The following is a 14,600-nucleotide window of genomic DNA, read 5'->3' as shown; positions in this document are numbered from 1 at the left end:
TCAATGACCAGAGGAAAAAAATGTTCCAACAGTTGAGCCTTGAATTATTTGGAAATTAATTGTAGTTACAAGTGGTTGTATGTATCATACTACTCTATGCTTGTCTGTATCATGTCGTTCCATGCTTTCATTATGTTTGTTTGTCACTTTCTCCTTTAATAATAATGTTGTCAATAGATATTGTAATAATATATTATCACGTTATGCTTTAATAATAGAAAATCTTATCCTCCAACCACTCAGCATGATTTTAATATGGATGTCGAGTGTCTTTAACTTTTAATAACAGAATCTTATCTTGCAATCACTCAACATGATTTAATAATGATGTCAACTGCCCATGGCTTTTTTATCAATGTTATACCATCAATTTTGGCTATAAATATCTTATCTTCCAACCACTCAACATGATTTAATAATTCTTCCAAGTGCACATGAGTTTTTCTTCAATGTAAGAATCTTATCCTCAAACCACTCAATCCATCAATTCTATTTTCGTATAAATATGGACTCATTCTTTCATTGATGTACCAATGCCACAATGGATCCATCAGAGTTTTCTTTTGATATGGATCCATAAGAACTTCTTTTTGATATCGAAGCTTACAAAATGCAGCCTGAAATTGAAGAAAAATATATCCTCAACCAGTTTAGGGAGCGTTGAAAGAAAATATAGGAAAAATATGCACCTCATAGCAAGAGAAGATACCACATGAGAGATCATACAGCAGAAAATCAAAGAATGATGGACGACTACTTTTCCAATCACCCTACATATGACGATACAATATTTTGTCGGTGATTTCTGCTGCAAAAACATGTTTTCCTCTGAATCGTTGGGGACCTATCAAGCAGTGACGATTAGTTCACTCAACGATTTGATACAACTAATAAAGAAGGTATATCTCCCTTAGTGAAATGTACCACGACCTTGAGTATGTTAGCATATGGTATTTCAACCGACGCATTTGATGAATACATCAAAATTGGAGGTACTACAGCTTTGGAGTGCTTGCGTAGTTTAGTAAGGTAATCATACAATTGTACGAGCAAGTGTATCTGAAAGCCTCAACTGAAAATGACTTGCAAAGAATTTTGCATGTTGGTGAAGTGTGAAAGTTCTCGGGGTGATTGGGAGTATTGATTGCATGCATTGGTATGGAAAAATTGTCCGAAACCGTAGGAAAGACAATATACTCGGAGAAATAAGGTAACTACCAATGTTAATTCTTGACGCGGTTCCATATCAGATCTGACATTCTTTTTAGATGTATAGGAACATTGAACAATATAAATGTCCTAGATCGTTCACCAGTGTTCGATGATGTTGAACAATGAAATACTTCAAAAGTGAACTTTTTCGAGACCCAACGACCTTAAAATATGGCGTACTACCTAGCTGACGGTATATATCATTCTTATCCTACTTTCATCAAATCGATTAGGCTTCTTCAAAGTGATTTGCACAAGTTATTTGCACAATTTCAGTAGGGATGTTAGAAGGACATTGAACGTGCATTCGGAATGCTGCATGCTCGATTTAAAATCATTCGTGAACCAACTCGCTAGTGGAACATTTCCGATTTGGCTATCATAATGAGGTCATGCATCATATTGCATCATATTATTGTTGAGGATGAACGAGATACATATGCTCAACACTGAAACAACTATGATCAATTTGAAGCAAGTGGGTCTAATGCACAGCAACCATTCTCGATTGAAGTGCTATTTCCATTTGCAAATCACGTGCGTGCTAGATCTGAGTTACGTGATTCAAATGTGCATCACGAATTGCAAGATGATCTAGTCAAACACATATGAAAAAAAAATCAGAATGTTCCTTGGTTAGAAAGATTTATAAGTTTGTGAGTTGAGTTTATTGCACTAATAATGCTAGGTGTGTTTTATTTTATGTGTTTTGTATTTATTAATGTATTGTATTACTTTTTAAGTTTTCGTAACTGTTTTTAATAGTGACTCTCTATATGTTTCGTCTTTAATAATTTATTTTTTATTAAAATTATAAAATAAAACAGAAAAAGTTATAAAATCATATGTTTAACTCTTAAGTATTGTAATTTAATTTCAACCAATAATTATTATTAATATGTAATCACAAAAAAAAACGTAGAACAAAATAAAAATATGAAAATAAAAATGGTAAGATATGATAATTAATTTCATTAAACAAACTATTATACAGTATAAAATGAGTGGTGTTGAATTATTAAGTGGAATAGAGAGAAGATAATATGGAAGAAAGAGAAGATGGTGTGGAAGGTGTTATGTGCTGAAACCATTGTACATAGTTTTTTTTTTTTTTGAAACACAACCATTGTACATAGTCTAAGTTATACTTTTATGAAGTTAATTTCTCTTTATAACATTTACTACTGATGCTAAGTAATCATTGCACCAATATAATAAGTAGAAATGCTTATATACTATATTTTTAAAAAAAATTCTTCATTTGTTTTATATTAAGTGTCATTTTAACATTTTTTGTTACATAAAAAGTTTCGTTCTATAATTTTAATGCAATTTATACTTACTTTTAGTTCATTATTAATTATAAAATTCATTAATCTTATTAATAAATTTATTTATCTAAAATGTTATTTGTTAAATAGGTGACACTACTGAAAACATAAATGCATTTCATCAATTTCGTAATATGTGTGAAAAGTGTGTAAGTGACACTCTTTGTGAAACGAATGGAATATAATATATTTTTAACAACATTATCATTGTTAACATTTAACCCTACTATTCTTTTGGAATATTACTCTTTTGCCATTGGACAACCGTTAAACATATATAGCTTTGTAACTGTAACTACCTTTATTAAAATCAACATATATCGTAACCTTATTTCCAAAACATTCAGGATCCACTTCTCTCGAATATTTATATTATTCAATTGTTTGAGGATTTATTTGATAGTGGAAATAAATATCTAATATATGGTTCTTTTAAAATAAATTGTCGACTACTTTTAATTCGAAAGCGTATGACTTCATATAAGTTATACTCCCTCTGAATCTAAAATGTGTCAGTTTGACATTTTTCACGGAGATTAATAAAATTGTATAACATACTAACTTATCTTTATTTACTGTATGACTAAATTAATGAATAATATTTAAATAAAAAGGTATTGGTTATCCAAAGAATAAAATATAGATTTAATGTAAAAGGTTAACTTAAAATTGTAGAATGAAACCTTTAAAAAACAAAAAAAAAACCTAAAATGACACTCTTTATAAAACAGACATAGTAGTTTTATAGACTTAATGTCTCTTTATAACATTAACGAGTAATGCTAAGTAACTAGTGCACCAATATAATAAGTAGCAATGCTTATTTACACATACTTTAAAAATATAATAAAGTATTAAACTAAAACCGCAATGAAATTAAATATAATTAATTTTTTTAAGTATAATTTTTATTTTTAAAACGCAGGCATCTATTCAATTATTAGTTCAGTTTCAAAGACATATGTTCCGCTCGGATATTAACAAAATTTTGTTCAATTTTGTTTTCTGTTATTCAGTTTGATACTGATTGGTTTTCGGTTCAAGGTAAATGTTTTCAAACCTATACATTATTTTACATAGAAATTTGGTAAAAAATCTATTTAATTCCAAAAATACACCAAGCATAGATCAAAATCTAGTTATTATTACGTAAATTATTAAATTATATATTCCATATAATATCTAATACAGTAATAATCGAACTTTCCTAGACATTATTTGATAAATGATTTTACATTTGTAATTACCACATTGATTTTGAAAGAAAAATGATGACATGACATACTAACAATGATGACATGGATTGAAATTAATTGTGACATGGACTTTGAAATTATATGTTGATTAATATTTTTGATAATATTTTTTAAATAACACATGAATCTTTATTAATATGAAAATAAATAATATAATAACAAAAATAGAAATATAATAATATTATAAAAATTTTGAAATATTATTTACACATATTTTTTATAACTATATAATTTTATTACTAAAATAATTCTTCAAAATTTCATGCATTTTAAAAAGAATTGTAATTTTCTAATCCCAATATCATTAGTTTATCTACAAATTTATCGATATTATTTAGTTTTACATTTTATTAATTATATACATAACACAATTTTCTCATAATTTTATAGACTTTAATTTAAAATAATTTTAACCAAAAGAAATAGATAAAAAATCCTTCAAAGAATACAATTTTAAAATATATATTAAATTTTACATATAATTAAATTAAAAATTAAATTGAAGTATTGTAAAAAAAATGTCTAAAATTTAACACAATTTTATTTTAAATGTAATTTAAATTTTATAAATTTTGTTTATTAAGTTTTATTTATGCTCATGGTGCATGAAAACACCAAGTAAACAATTAATAACATTTCATTCCTATTTTACTAACCAGTTTGCATGTGTTGAAATGCTTAATCATCTTTGAATTTTATTGTAATGAACCATACATACCAGTGAATTAATATTTTGCTAAATAGAAATTCAATCAACATTCTATTCTATCAAAATACGTTCTAAGGCTAGGGCCGCTACGCTATCACATGTTCTCATAAGTCTATTAACATTTTAATTTATTTTTTTTACAGCAAAAAATATTTATAGACTCAACTTGACACTGTAAACCAAATCGGTAACTCCACATCCATGTGAACGATGAAAGACGGTTGTTTCCTAGCACTGCGTGCTAAGCTATCCGCCCGTAGGTTCTCCATCCGTGGTACATGAACGATGTTTGAGTTGAAGAAATTTCTTTTTAAGAGCTTAATGTCTTCCGGATAACTTTCAAAATGCTGGTCATTCTTCTGGTTCCGAAACCATCTTCACCAATTGAAAACAATCTGTTGCAAACGTCACCTGAAACTGTCTTAAATTCTTCATACATTTCATTGCCCAAATTAAAGCTTCCACCTCCGAATGAAGAGGTGATAGACATGCCCTTACATTCCTTGCCCCTAATAAACCATCGAAACCCGGTAAAGTGCTATACCATCCTTGCCCTGAAAATAAATCATTATCTTTCCATGATCTGTCTATGAAACACCATCTTCCTGACGTCGCTAATGTGGAAGTGGTTTGTACCTGATTCCCCCTCCTTGGATCATTTATTACATGTGCCTCAGCCCAGAGTGATGATTCCAATTCTGCCAATTTAAGTGTTTCCCTCGGATCAATATCCAGGTTGATAAAAACTTTATTATTCCGACCTTTCCATATATACCATAATATCCATGCAAATTGGTGGTCATCCATCTTTGGATTAACTCCCCAGAAAAGATGGTCCATATTAGCAAAAAGCGAACTGATAGGAAAAATATTGGGATGCGATGGTATTAGATAGAGCTCATACTTGACGTGCTGGAGGACATTAAAAAAACACATGGTTTACTGATTCCTCCGGATCTCCGCATCGGGCACAACATATATCCCCTTGTATCCCTCTTGATTTTAGATTTTTCATTACCGCTATACATCCTGAAAGGAGCTGCCATAAGAAGTGTTTTATTTTCGGGGGACACCGTACTTTCCAGCATAAAGCTTTTAATGTATCCACTGTGGGCCCATAAAATTCTGGTGGTTTTTCTTTATCAGGGTAGACCCTTTCCACTTGGTAACCTGATTGGACCGAATATTTCCCATTGTTGTTAAAATGCCATCCATTTCTATCCTCCATCTGATTTCGACTTAATGGGATACTTTCAATAATTTTCACATCATGAGGATCCACCAAAGCCATGATTGCCTGTAAATTCCATGTTTGGGATTCCTGATTAATGAGGGACTCCACTGTGAGATCCGGGTAACTGTGTTGAAGGTTTTTGTTTGCTGGTCTCGGGCGAGTGGCTGGAATCCAAGGATCATTCCATACTGATATAGATGAACATGTTCCCACCCTTTTAATTAGTCCTTTACAAACCAGAGATCTAGCAGAAATAATACTCCTCCAGCCATATGATGGAGAGTATGAACGGATCGGTTCCAGGAGTGAAGCATTCCTATAGTACCGTCCTTTGAAAACTCTTGAAAAAAGAGTATTTGGCTTCTCAATCAGCCTCCACAATTGCTTACCAAGCATTGCTGTGTTAAAATCAACAAGATCCTTAAAGCCCAGTCCACCATTATCTTTAGACACACATAATTTATCCCATGATTTCCAATGCATACCTTTTGTACTTCCTCCTGGACTCCACCAGAACTGAGCTACAGCACTCGTTAACTTTTTTACTGTAGCCTTCGGTAATAGATAAACAGACATAACATGGTTTGGCAGGGCCGTAACTACCGACTGAATAATTACCTCTTTTTCTCCTTTAGTAAAAAATCTAAACGTCCATCCATTAACCCTATTATTCAAGCGTTCTTGTACAAAACCAAACACTTGTACCTTAGATCCTCCAAAACTTTCTTGTGACCCTAAGTAAGATCCCATACCTCCTATATTTTGAATTTCCAAAATATCTCGACTAGCTTTTTCAATCTTATATCCAAACTGAATTGAACATTTTAATATTTTTGTGAAAACAACTCAAATCTTTTTCAAAGATCTAAAAAATATATAACAATATATATCTTGCAAAATCAGTCGGAAATCTTGGATTTAATTTTAAACCCTTAGAATATATATCCAACAACAATATTCTCCAAGTATAAAATCACAATTATTAATTCTATTAGAAAACATATTTTAAACTTTATTTTTCAAAAAAAACATTTTTTAATATTTAGTGGTTCCTCCAAATATAATGTTGTCATCTATACTGTTAAAAAGAAAGCTTTTTCGAAGTCCTCTTATGTTTTACAAGTATTTACAAGAGACTGTTATTGCTTTATTTAAAAGCTATGCTTCTAATTATATTATTATCGAATATTTATCTTCCAACAAACAATATATTGCATTTCAATTTTAATTAACAAATTATGAAAACTAATTGTAACATCCTAACGATTTATATTCATTTCCTTAGATAAATGCATATAACCACTTAACTAATCTGATTAAATATATAAAATAGGTTGATGTCAAAAAAAAAAAGAACAAATATTTAAAATAGGTGGTCTAATTTAGTTTGTCAAAATTCGTTTTGATGAACCTAAGATTCTATGGATCAAGAGAAAATAAGTGAAACTCGATATACCTACAAGGATCGGTGCAGATGGGGCATGTATCACCCGATCTTCGTTCACTATTTTAGAGAAGAGAAATGTTTTTTTAGAGCTAACTAATTCTGGAGGGAGTCAAAAAAAGACATGTATGTTTTTGCCAGTTGTCAATAAAACCTTTCGTGGGCCTCGGGTTTTAGCGACGTTTTGCGGGTTTTATAGAGTAATCGACAGTTATGAAAACCCAGATCAATGGGTTTACCGTTGAATATTTAAGGCAAACATTGAAATTAACTTTTAAATTTAAAAATTTAAAATATAAATCAAATTCGATTACATATCGGTCACTCATCATTTCAAAAGGTTAGCCTCAGTTTGTAACGGGTTTTTGCGGGTTTTATCGAGTAATCGATAGTTTTTTTAAACCCCAAATTAATGGATTTACCGGTTCGACTGTTGATCCGGTCGGATATAAAAACGATGATTTAAATGCAAAAATGTTTTAAATAGAAAATATATTTCAAACTAATAAAAGATTTGAAACATTTTGTTAATAAATTTTATTATCACAAAATATCCCACGTTTTGAAAGCATGGGTCGAAATCTAGTTAAACATTAATGTCATTAAATCGTGTATTTTACTAACATAAACAAAGAATCAAAGCATGCCCTAAACTTAAGTCAAACTCTAGAGTAAATGTTTAATAGACTCAATATTCCTAATATTGAACTGTAATTACTACAAATATTCTTAATATTTATGACATGGTTAATGTATATTTATTGGTTTACTTTAGCTATAATTTTATTCAAAATAACCACATAAATGTAAAATTAGCGCAATATAACCACATAATTGACATTAGTATACTAGATATTTATAATGGTGTACATTTTAAGGATTAAGATAGTAAAAGTACTTTTTACTTCTTAAAAATATTCCTAATATTTATGACATGGTTAAAGTATAAATATTGATTTTTTTTTAAAAAAATCTAGCTATAATGATAAAAAGATTGTTCTCACAAGAAAATCAGACGTATAAGGACAGAAATCAGGATATTCATATACTAATTCCAAAACATATCACTTGGATATTTTATTGTTTAACAAGCTATGATATATATTAATTAATATATAGAATCGATAATAGTAAATGAAAATAATAAATAATTTTTTTTCTAAACCATTTCTTATAATTCGTATTTTATTGCTGTAGAAAAAGATATATTCTCTAAATGTAAGTAGTTTGAATTTACTCAATGAAAAAGATATGTAAATTAATGCACCAATCAAATATTCTAACTAACCATATATTTTATTCGTATTTTAAATACCTATTAGTCCAATGCAAATCCAATAAGAAAAAAAAATCTATATATATATATATACTAACCAATTGACAATTAGGTACAATAAATACAATTACGCCATATAAATGACATTTTGTGTATAAATATTATATCAAACAATTTTTTAATGAGTTATATTAAAATATCGATTTATATAACTGTAGAAAAAATATATGCGCGGATGCGAATATCAAACTTTAGTTTTGTATTATTAGGATTAACATCATGTGAGAGTCAGTACTGTTTACTTCTACTCAAAGTTAATTATTTTTCACACACATCATGACATCAATTACTCCTCCAATTGATGTACTCCTCTGCAAGGAAAAGCTATTGACCATGTCGAGTTTCTTATTTTTATATTTTAAGCTTTCAAAGAAATCTCTCTTATATAAATATATACTATTTGATTTTTCATACTCACACGATAATAAATATTTATAAAATAATTAATAATAATAATTGTTAATATTCACTTGTATTATTTATAAATTTTAACTAATTTTCTAATTTGTATTCATAATAAATAATCAAAAATTATATTAAATATCATTATAGTATCATGCATGTATATAAATATTTACACATTTCTTTATAAGTTTTAGGTAATATTTTATTTATATTATGATAAATAGATAAAAGTTATATTAAATATCATAATTTTCTCATCTTAATTGGATATTTGATTTCATGTATAAATGTTTTGATCAGTTCATGTATCTTAATTGGATATTTGATTTCATGTATAAATGTTTTGATCATTTCATGTATGGTATGTTGAGCTCGTATATTCTTTCAAACTGAAGAACAATTTTAAATAGTTAAACTGAATTTTTATTTTTATTTTATTTTATTAATTTGGTTCTCTTATATATGTAAACAGGTTTATAAAAGTTTTTATAATTTGATATATGTTGTTTAGAGAAAATTAGAAAATATAAAGTCAGAATTGCATTAATAAATACTTGCAATATTTTAATATTTTGATATATGTTATTTTAGATAAAATTATAAAAAGTTGATGTGTTGAAAGACTGAGAGTTGCATGAGCAAACCAATCAAAAATATTTTAAAACTTCATCGATTAGTTATGTTTTCATAAATTAATTATAACCAAAAATTCAGAAAAATTATATTTATCTTACGGTGGATTCGCTTATTGATCCTCATTTGCGAAGATGGAATTCGCAGGCGATTCGGGTTTTGATGGACCCACAGGATGTGAAATTAATAGAGAGTATACCATTGAGTAGAACTCGGATGGCAGACAAAGATGGATGGCATTTCACAAATAATGGAAAATATACGGTTAAATCTGGATATCAGGTGGAAAGGATATATCCGGATAAAGAAAAACCACCAGTAGTGTTTGGACCCACGGTGGATATTTTGAAGGCACATTGCTGGAAATTACGGTGTCCACCAAAGATTAAACATTTCCTATGGCAATTGTTGACAGGGTGTATAGCAGTCAAGAAAAATCTGCATAAGCGAGGGATACCCGGCGACATTGTTTGTGCAAGATGTGGTGCAGAGGAGGAATCGATCAACCATGTGTTTTTTGAATGCCCTCCTGCACTTCAGACATGGGCCCTTTCAAAGATTCCAACAAACCCAAATATGTTTCCAACAAGTTCCCTCTTTATGAACATGGATCATCTTTTTTGGAGAGTGTTTCCACAGATGGAGGATCATCAGTTTGCATGGATACTATGGTATATTTGGAAGGGAAGAAATAATAAAGTTTTTAGTAATATGGATGTGGATCCGTTAGATACCCTTAAACTGGCTGAAACGGAATCAAAGCTTTGGACTGAGTCTCAAATTTTGACTGATGAAAAGATGGTTCAACAGGTTGGTACAATGATTCTTCCGTCAATCCCAGGAAGATGGTGTTTTACGGATGGTTCCTGGAAAGACAATGATATTTTCTCAGGACAAGGATGGTACAGTACTCTAGAAGGATTTGCGGGTTTGATGGGTGCAAGGAATGTCCGGGCGTCCCTTTCTCCTCTTCATGCAGAAATGGAAGCTTTGTTATGGGTAATGGAATGTATGAAAAACTTACGACAATTTCAAGTTACGTTTGCAACAGATTGTTCTCAATTGGTGAAGATGGTTTCAACACCAGAGGATTGGCCAGTATTTGCAAGTTATTTGGAAGATATAAACAGCTTGAAAGAGAGTTTTCCCCGCGCAGAGATTATCTATGTCCCAAGAACGCAGAACAAACAGGCGGATAGCTTAGCCCGTAGCGCTAGGAAGGAAACGTCTTTTGTAGTTCACATGGATCAAGATCTTCCAGTTTGGTTCACAGGGTCTATATGAGTCTGTAAAGTAGATGACAAAAAAAAAAATCTTACGTTCAAATCTAAATTTAATATTAATTTCAAGTGTAATATTTAAATCAGTTCAAGTGTTCAGTTATTGTGAAAGGATGACTGCTTGGCCAACATTAATGTTCACATCTTTCTTTGAAAATTTTAGATTAATCAAAGACACTTACAATCATTTTAAAAATGGATTAGGTTCTGAGACGTTTACCTTTTAAAGTCATAAATGTCCCACCATATTTGTTGTTTTTTTAAGGGAACAACGTAGACACGTAAAATCAATTTATTCGTCCTTCCTTTCTCATCCTCACAATTTTAGCATATAGTATTTATTATAAAAGAGATATTAAATGAATATTCCGGTGAATTTCTTTTGGTTGTGCTCTGTCTTATTTATGTCCATTTACTTTAAATTTTAGACGAAGACCTAACAATATAGAGAATATTACACCACAGGGCAGTTTTAAGTTTTTTATAACACTATAAGACACTTCTTGCTACTAGAGCAGTTTTTTCTAACCAAAACTCACTTTCTACCTATATACTAATTGAATAAGCTAACTAACTATAAAGTTAACCAACTAAGCATTTAAAAGGCACATGGGTTCTAACATCTTTCTCTCTCCCTTTTTGATTTTACTCTGACATTTTCTTTTTTAAATCTCATACGAGATGCTGTTTATTTTTTCAAGTAGCTTCACATTTATATCACTAATCGACAATCCAACAGCGGGGTTCGATTATGCGAAATGACAATGAACAATACTAAGAGGCGTACAATTTGCAGGGAAAAAAATCCAAGAAAAATAAGAGCAAATTGTTGTCGAAGACACGTACATTGATGAATTTGAGTTTTGGATTTAAGAACTGTGAAACCCTAGATGATGAAAGCTAAAGAAAAATTGATTCTTTTGGTGTTTGTAGTTGATAGGTCAAAAACGAGTTACAGTCCAAAAGCTCCAATTCTCCTCCTCTTCTATGTCCTCAGCTCCTCCGTTCAAGATGCCAATGAGCTAAAAATTCCCAATTTCTGCAAAATTCGTAACTCTAAGGAACTTGGGAAGAAGATGACATAATTACGATTATGCCATTAATGAATTAATTATTTTTTAAAATCGCGTACACGTACAGATGTGTACATATGTACATTCTAAGTGTGCATGTTTATTAATTAAGTGTACATGTTGATGTTTGTGAAAACCATTAAAATCACCAATATATTATGTACACCACTTTCATCTTTTGTGTTTCCTGATATTTTTTGTTTTGATTTTACACATCTGAAATATAATGTGTATAATCATGTTGCATTTGTACATTCCAATTCCAAACCATATATACAAAATTGCATTTTTTTTTGGAGAAAATCAACATTTATTTTTGGTAAACGATGTATTGTGATTTTGCATAGTTTTATGTATTAAGATTGTCTGAAGTTGTACACCTTGATTTGGAACTAGTTATTTTGAATCATTTATCTACCACCCATGGGTTCTGCTTTGTCATATTATATAAATCTTTCAGTTACTGTCTTGTTTCATAATGTTACATGTTACCAACAAATAACCAATTGATTGCATTTAGATTGAGCTAAATGACATGTATTCTTAGTTCTTGAAATCCTCTAGAGTTTGGATTGACACCTTAAATACTACAACTACTAAAGAATTAAACTTATCCCACATCATTAATATTACAACAACTCTCAAAAATATATTTTACGTTATGCAAATATACATTTCTTTAATAATATGTACACGACATGTATGTACATGACATGAATGTACAAAATCGACAAGTGCATACATGTACAATATACATCAATTATCTTTTAACGGATATTTACATGTACACATATGTTTGAGACACATGTTACATGTTCAATATGTTGTAAAATTGTGTACATTTGTTAGTGTACATGTGTAAATTAAAGGTTAGTGGCGTACATGTGTCTAATAAATGTGGTAGTGTACACGACATGGGTGTACAAAATCACAATGTGCATTTAGACTTTGCTTTGAATTCTCATGTGACATTAATTTTGTGTACATATGAACATACATTGTTGAAACTTGTAAATCTATTTTACAAATTCGTAAATATCTAATTGAATTTATTGTTGAGCTACTTGTAATATTTCAAAATAGTGTACATATGGATTGTTGTACATGTGGATAGTGTAATTGTATGTACAGCATATCATGTACATATGAATCATTTTTTTCTACGTTTTTTAATTAGTGGCATTTTCGTAATTTTAACTTCATCTTCCCCAAAATCGTTTAGGGTTTTCTGCAATTTCTCTCTATAGCCGCCAGCCATTATTCTCACCTGAATCATCAGTTTGTTTTCGTTTTTTTTGCTTATTATACCTTTAAACCTGTAGAAATATGGTTTAAGACACTATTTCAAGCTCAAAATTACTCTGTTCTTAAAACGTAAATTTTGCTTTTTTTTTATTACTGTCACACCGCGAGGCGGATGAGTTACAGAGCACGGCGTGAAAGAAGAAGCTTGGTCGTGTTGTTTCATGGCGAAGAAACAGAGGAACCACAATCGTGTTCTTCATCTTGTTTCCGGTGGCATATATGAAGAGATCGTTTCATTTTGTTTTTCAAATTTTCTCGTTTCTCAGAATTTTTCATTTTGTTCTTCAACATCTTGTTCTTATTACGATCTATCAAATTCTTCATTTTATTACTTTTAGAATTATTTATCTATTAGAGAAAGAGAAGAAAATGAAGAATAGTGGGACCCATTTAGTTGCAAGAATAAATTTAGTTAGCTTCTAGTTGTAAAAAACTACCTTGGGAGCAATAACTGCTCTATCTTGTAATAAAAAACTTGAAACTGCCCTAGGATGAAAATAACTCAACAATATATGTATGAGTCATGATCTCCATACTTAATAGAGTTTGCCCCACCAACAAACTTTTGAATATTCATCACATATCTCTCATTATATGCTAATTAGTAACTGTTTGGCTCTTCCCATGTGAACCATAGTCAAGACTAATTCACAATAATTAATTTGTTAATAACGTTGACAAGTGTCCAATAAGTTTTGGTTCAAAGAATCAGGTACACAATTATCTTTAACCAATAAACAAAACTCGAAACAAACACGTTTATAGAAAATAAAAGAAAAGAAAAACAAAAATTGGATTTACATTTTTTTTTTTTTGCTAACCGAGTATCCTGGCCCCACCGAGGTGGTCCAGACTAGAGACCGAAGTGAGCATCGACGCTGCTAGGGCGTCACCATGTGGCTCACCGTGTAACGGTTTTCGATATCGGATGCTGCAGCCCATATGTTAAATTCTGCAGTAGCCAAAGCTCGAACCCAGGGACAGACACTCCAGCTGGAGCTCCTATACCACTAGACCAAAGCAACTTTGTTGGATTTACATATTTTGTTTGAAAACATGTGACCAAGATCGAACACAAGATTTATGGATCACATTATCAATGGGATGAACCCATGAGGAAACTATAAACCAACTCTGCCACAAGAGATTAATGTTTTAAATTAAAAGTTATTATTTATCTTATAGTTTTGGTGTCAATTGACTCAATTGAACCCACTCCTCTCTGTGTGGGTCACCCCCTGACCAAGATATACAAAAATCATATGAAACTAAAAGGAAATCAGTCGCTTCGGACAAAGAATAATGATAGTCTGATAGATGTCCAAACATAAGATGTCCAGGACCCAAAAAGATATAAAGGCCCGTTTACTTTCATATTAGAA

Source organism: Brassica rapa, chromosome A04 (assembly GCF_000309985.2).
Source record: "Brassica rapa cultivar Chiifu-401-42 chromosome A04, CAAS_Brap_v3.01, whole genome shotgun sequence".
Taxonomy (NCBI): Eukaryota; Viridiplantae; Streptophyta; class Magnoliopsida; order Brassicales; family Brassicaceae; genus Brassica; species Brassica rapa.
This window is presented reverse-complemented; position numbering follows the sequence as displayed.